At 43.8% G+C, this 6556-nt stretch overlaps 1 long non-coding RNA gene across 1 annotated transcript; it reads right to left on the bottom strand.

The window, feature by feature from the left end:
* Positions 1–921: 921 nt before the first annotated feature.
* On the bottom strand, positions 922–5697 carry LOC134550609 (uncharacterized). Its single transcript, XR_010080374.1, has 3 exons — positions 5429–5697; positions 4394–4480; positions 922–1709 (listed from the first exon to the last, which is right to left on the bottom strand). It is a non-coding gene; the product is annotated as an uncharacterized LOC134550609 (long non-coding RNA).
* Positions 5698–6556: the final 859 nt, after the last annotated feature.

Here is a 6556-nt window from a genome sequence, read left to right as displayed (position 1 = left end):
ATACTGAAAACCAGTCAGAAAAAGTGGAGCCAGACTGTAGCAAGCATTGGATTTCACCAGTGGTATAATAAGGAAGCTGCCTGTAGTGTCAGCCACTCTAAAGGAGACATACAGACAAGTTAAAGTGGTAATATGCATAATGTCTGTCATCCAGATATTTCAGAGCATATAATAAGCTGTGATTAAATCATTAAACTAAGAACTTCAAAAGGATCTGGCTGTGTCGACTGAGGATCTAAATGCAAGAAATCTCCAGTCTTCTTTCTACCTTGGTACCTGATTTGCCACTGCTATAAGCTAGTCATTTCACATGGATCTTTAATTTCCCATCAGTAGCACCAGGAGTTAATAATACTTAAGCAAAGCAGTGCCTCTTATAGAGCTGTTTTGAAGGAAATGGAGACTTACTGAAGGAGTCTTTGTATGAATTTGTGTGCCAGTTTGAAGTTCTTCAGGAGCAAAGTGGAGGAAGCATGTTAAGCATGAGATAATCATAGAAGGCATGAGATCATCACACAAGGTATGAAGGCCTACAAGTACCAGGGAAAAGACAATGTTAAAAACAGGACACTGCAGTTTTCAGGGACCCTAAATTAGGCTGTGGAACCTAGCAAGAGTTAGGTTTGCAGTTTGAACTGAGACATATGCAGTGCTTATGGATGGAGCTCTGATGGATGGATCTCTCCTTTTATAACTTGTCTCAATATCACAAAGCCAAGTAAATAGATGAGAATAGAATGTCTATGTCCTGACACCCCATCTCTTGCCATGAGGACTTAGACCAGCCACCAAAAGTGTGAAGAATATGTCCTGAGGTTTCCCTGCTTTGATTAGGACCAATATTTTGATGATGAACTTTAATTTTTCCCTAGAAATCAAACAGTTGCTCTGTTTATGGCTACACATACATTTCATATGTCTCTCTTAAGCCAGATATAAGCAACCTTGTGAGAAGTGCTCAGCAGCTGGCTTGGAGCAGGGTGGAAGAAGCCTGCAAGTCACATCCTCCTGACCGCCTTCCTCTTCATTAGTGTGTGCAGTCACACTGCCCAAAAGAGGCGTTCGAGGGGGTTTGAGAATGTATAGAGCAAGTGCTCCATTTCACTTATGATCAAGATAAACAAGGGCGTCAGCTGAAGCAGAGCTTCTGAGGGGTTCTGTGTAATTCAGTGCCAGGCAGTAGTGACTGCTGCTTAGGAGATGGATTTATTAAGGTTGTTAGTAAGTGTTATTTGGAGGTGACTGAAATCGCTGGGTGGACTCCGGAGGATTAGCTTTCCAAAGATAGCAAATGCAAAACAAAAAAAAAAAACCAACCCCAAACAAACAAGTCACCAGTACCAGTTGTGTTTATTTAATAAAGTCTCTGCACAAGATTAGCTCACAAGCATTTGCTTGTTTTTGTGACTGGAGATTTGGGGGATGGGAAGGAGAAACCACCTTAGCATGTAATTCCCCAAGTAAAAGCAAAGCTGCAGCATCTGGCGTGGTTCACAGAGTAGGTGACAACGCGCTGTGAGCAGGGCAGGCAGAGGAGGAATCACCTCTTCCTGGATTGCACCGGATTTAAGCAGCCTAGTGTGCAGCAACGCTGATACAGAAATAACTTGTGTGAAGGAGGCTCTGCTCAGGAACTGTCACGTCCCTGCATAAAGGGCACGAGAGCTTTAGGCAGGGCATCATGATGAGAAGTTCTCCCAAGAACTGGCCTATGGGAGAGACAGCAGCAATCAAAAATAGTCATTTTCTATTGTGAGACTGTTAGAGGACCTCAAAGTGATTGTAGACATGAATTCACCAAACATTACTCCCACAAAGCCTATCTCTCTGGGATGGATGTTGGTGTTGCTTACCCCAGACATCAAACGGGAGGTAGAGAGAGCTGTCCAAGCTCCCACAGAGATCAGGCCAGATGTGAATACAGGGAGGGTAGCAAGAGGGAAAGGTAAAACCAGGAGAAAAAAGCCATCCCTCAGAAAAAACTGATGGGGGGGGGGCTTAAGGACCAATTTAGCCCATGTTTTAGTGTTGCTAGAGAAGTCTCTCCAAAATGCTGGTGGTTGGTGGTGTAGAACAGATGAGTCAGTTCTGCAGTGTAGCTTGGCTGTCCTGCTTCAGTACTGTCACCCAGAAACAGAGACACATGGTAGCTCCCTGCTGTCCCTTCAGCCTTCCCCAGCACTGCACTACCAGAACATGACCACCCTGTTGCTTTTTTGTAATTCATTCAGGCCCCATTGGGATGTGGCAGGAGAGACTGAGGGATTCTCCACTCAAGCCAAAGTACTGAAAAGGTGATCAATGCCCTTGCAATTTCCAGGGAAATCGCTTGTTTCCTTTCATGAGAAGCTGCTTATTTGTTTCCTAAATCCACAGGGGTTGCACTGGCTCCTCTTCCCTCCTTCAGAGAAGTCCCTTAAGCAAAGCTAGGCCTGGTTTGCTATTGCCTGTGCTTCTGAAGACTTTCCTAGATACCACGGCAACCGAACTGGATTCTGTAAACCTTTAATTTTATACAGAGTAGAATGGGACCTATGAATACAATTCAGCAACTTCATTCCTCAGGGGTGGGGGTTGGGGCTGGGAGGATGGGGATGGGGATGGAGAGAGAGAGGGGGAAGGGGAAGGGGAGGGGGCAGTGCACTACTTAATGCTCTTGGCATAAGCTATCACAAGTGGAAATAGGAGCAGGGAAAAGCTGCAGCTCACTGAAGTGGAAGAAAAAGGATGGGAACCCAGTGATGCAGTTTTATACTAAGGGGACAGAATTGTCTGTCCCGTGTACTTAACCTGTGTACTTAATCCCATGCTGTGATTGAAGGATATGCCAGCAGTAACTAAAATAGAAGCACACTGCAAGGTACAGAGCCCTGGCTCCAAACTACCTAGCTTTTACAGATGCCAGCTTTGCTAAAACTTGTATTACTGAAATCATTGATTCCTACTACAGAGAAGGTAGAGAGTGTTGGATTAGGAAGCAGAGGAAAAGGGAAGAAAAAGGAAGAAAAAGGAAGAAAAAGGAAGAAAAAGGAAGAAAAAGGAAGAAAAAGGAAGAAAAAGGGAAAGGGGGAAACAGACTGTAGTACTTCAAGATCATGTTGTCACCTCTTTCTATTTGGCTTCACATTTTTTCACAGAAATCATAGTTTTCTTTTGAGAAGCTGATGGGTGAAGAAACCATGTTCTCTCACATTTAAAATAAAAGTATCCCTTTAAAATAAAAAAGGCAGAATTTTCCTTTTCATACACTGGAGGAACATCCTCATTCTCAGGAAAGGAAAGAATAGCTAACATTTATTTGGAAAACACTTTGCAGTAGGAATAAAAGATAGTATATGCCTAGTCTGCTGTAACTCTTGATTTACAAAGAAGTCCAAAGAGCTTATTGCTTCCACACTGTGAAGCTGGTGGAAAGGTGCAGGTTGCAGTGTAGTGCTGGTGAATAGATGGGGCTCTAGTGTAGGCCCTAGACTGCTGGAGAGTCTTCACTTCTCCAGATAGAGAAGTGCTGTGGCACATTTTACTGCCAGGCTTTGTGAACCCACCCACAATAAAGGGTCTTGACTTTGTGCCTGTGACTGATTTGCAACATCTAGAAAAATATCAAACCCCTTTAGTGAGACTCATTTGCCTGCTCTAATTTACATCAGAGAACCCAGCACATTATGACTGGTGACACCAAGGGTGGTTTAAGACCACCTTTGTCCTTGAACTTAATACATACATAGAGTACAGCCAAGACTAAGGATCTGTCTCTTTCTGTGAAAAATACTCACTTCCATGGGACTGTGGCCATGAGTTCAATTTAACATTATGAAGTAATTTTCTGTGACAATTCAAGTCCCAATTTCACTTTCATCTTTCTTTCTACCTGATACATTTTAGTGTTTGGTATTATGCCTAATATGGAGAGATTCCAATGAATTAGATGAGGCATTTAATAAAGGGGATGTCTGGACAGTGAGAAGTTTTTTATCTCTTAAAAGTCTTCCAGTGATTGTTGAAATATTCTATTTTAAAATGGATTTGGCTTAGAAGGGCCACATTTGTATGATTTGTCCTCAATAGAAATTAGAGCCTCTCAGTATTTCTACGTGGTGGAATGATTATTTTTGAGTTATTCATTATAGTCTTCTGAACCTCCCAGGAGTCCATGAGCTCTTTATGAGCCATATAAAAGGATGTGGACTCACTAGCAGAGCAGAGAAATTCCCAGGAGGAGAGAGATTTGTAACTAAACTGAGATGGATGGAAAGAGATGGGAAAAGTAAACTTCAGAAAGCCTGGAATAAAAGCAAATTCTTTAACAGCCTGACAATGATCTAGACTCCTGCAAGTCAGGAACAGAGCAGGCTGTACTGAGGTTGTTTAGGAAAAAACCCACAGGACTAACCTGCAAAGTTTTGTTTCATATCTGTTTTGGCAGCCGGAGAAAGATAGAAGAAGGTTTGTTTTCTAAGGCTTCCTCAAAACAGCGACCCTGAAAAAAACATGCCTGTTACCTTCAGAGGACCTGCTCATCTTACTGACATGCAGAATACTCTCCAAAGAAGAATAATTTCTTCAAAGTACAATAAACAGGGCACACAGGTCAAAGTGAAAAACAGCAAACCTGGTACTTCTGAGAATTTACAAACTAAAGAATTTAAAGAAAATGCAGACAGAAGTTGTACATACTATAAATGCCTAGGTGTCTCAATAAACACTTTTGGGATTCCCAGACTGCTTAAGAAAATATTGCATAGCAAAGCCCTTTCTCACAAAGAGACAATTAGATAAATGCCACCTGCTGATTGCAAAACTGGCTAAAATCTACTAGGATCCACTCATCTTACAGGCTCCAGCTTATTTTCCTACCTGGAACCAAAATTCGGTAGAGCTGCATATTAAATGGAATGTAAGAGCCAAAGTTAGCTAACGAATGGAAATGTATTTGTGAATATTTGTTCAGTGAAAATGTTGCCAAAATTCTCAATATTATTGAGAATGAATTATTTAATCACCTCCAGATGAAATCCAGCAGAATCCCTGTCTGTACTGTTCTGCAAACAAGTATTATGCATTCACAGCACTCCCTCCCCAATGACTGCAGAAATGTGCTCTGCTTGCCATTCTCCAAGAAAGGATTTGACTCTGCTGCTATCAGCTGAGTCAAAGTTTCACAGTACTGACAGAGCTACTGGGGCAGAGCTGGGCTAGTGGGTATGCTCAGAACAGGCATACACCAGGGATATGCCCAAACAGAAGGCTCATGTACGAATAAATGGGTGAATATGAGACACCCGTTTAGCACATGGTAGTGTTTCTCCCTCCATATAGGTTTGTGCACTTTAAAAGTGTGCACGGGCTCATGCAGCTGTGGGACAAATACATGTTTTCGGCCTCTGTGCATGGGGTAGATGTGCCTGTGCAATATGGGCTGTCCTACCTGTGCACTTGGGCGCACTGATCTCCATGAACAGTCTGGGGTAAAGGGAATTCCACAGGAGTTTGTTTTCTGTCTCCTCCTCTACTTTGTCTCATGTTTTCCAGTAAGCTTTTCTGTAAACAAGTCCTTACACAGCCAGGATACGGGATGGCCCTCGTGCACGGCTGTTCAGAACTGCATGGAATGGCTGCAGGTGTCTGTCCTGCCTGCAGCATCGGCCCAGGGATGACTCTGCCTCTTCCTGTGCCATCTGCAGTTCGCCAGCAGCAGTTTCTCCCTTTGGCCCGAGGACTTTTGTTTGGGCTCCTGCCCAGATCTGCTGTTCAAGCAAAGGGCAGAGGCAGTACTCAGTAAGGAAGTCCTGCATATTTCAGGCTGTTTTAGGGATGTTTGTTCCAGACGGCCCAGTTTCTTGATCTCACTTGTTTTTAACTCATGCAAGGCACATAATTCAGGTCAGCTCTTGCCTCACTCTCTTCTCCGTCTTGCCCTGCTGGAGTACATGCTATTTCCAGATGAGGTCACACATTCCCCCCTCTTTCTCCTACCACTCTTGAGCCTGTTCTTTCCATTAGGGTTTAATGAGAGGCCCACTAGACCCGGCAATCCCAGCCCTCCAGTCACTGCTGCAGCCAAGGTCAAGCCCGGGGCAAGAATTGTCCACAAATACAGACACCAGAGTGAAGGGAAGGAAAAAACAATAAGAGCCATTTACTTCCCAATGCACTTAAGCCTTGAGAGAAAATGCTCCCCCAGACTGCTGAGTCAGCAGAGGCTGACAAATTAGTCAACAGGATGACTGGGCCTCAGCTCCTGGCAATTAGCATGGACAAAGCTTTGTGTGTGCCTGTGTGGTTTCCTATTAGCTGCGGCTTGCACGCCTGTGCAGGGAGGAGGGACGGGGAAGGAAATGGCTTGCTTTGACTTCACAAACACATGGAATTTGCATTCCCAAGGTTGCACAGCATTCATCTGGCTTCCTGTTTCAGCATCTTTGCAGGCTGTAGCCATTAAGAATAAAGTGTGCTGAGAGCCTCTTAAGGGGGAGGTGCATCAACACAGCTGGAGGAGGGGTGAGCTCTGAATTGTAGTAGCAGAAGCACTTCAAGTTGGGAGGGTTCAGTTTAA

Source organism: Prinia subflava, chromosome 5 (genome assembly GCF_021018805.1).
Source record: "Prinia subflava isolate CZ2003 ecotype Zambia chromosome 5, Cam_Psub_1.2, whole genome shotgun sequence".
NCBI classification, from domain to species: domain Eukaryota; kingdom Metazoa; phylum Chordata; class Aves; order Passeriformes; family Cisticolidae; genus Prinia; species Prinia subflava.
The sequence above is the reverse complement of the archived record's forward strand: the minus strand, read 5'-3'. Positions and strand labels throughout refer to the sequence as shown.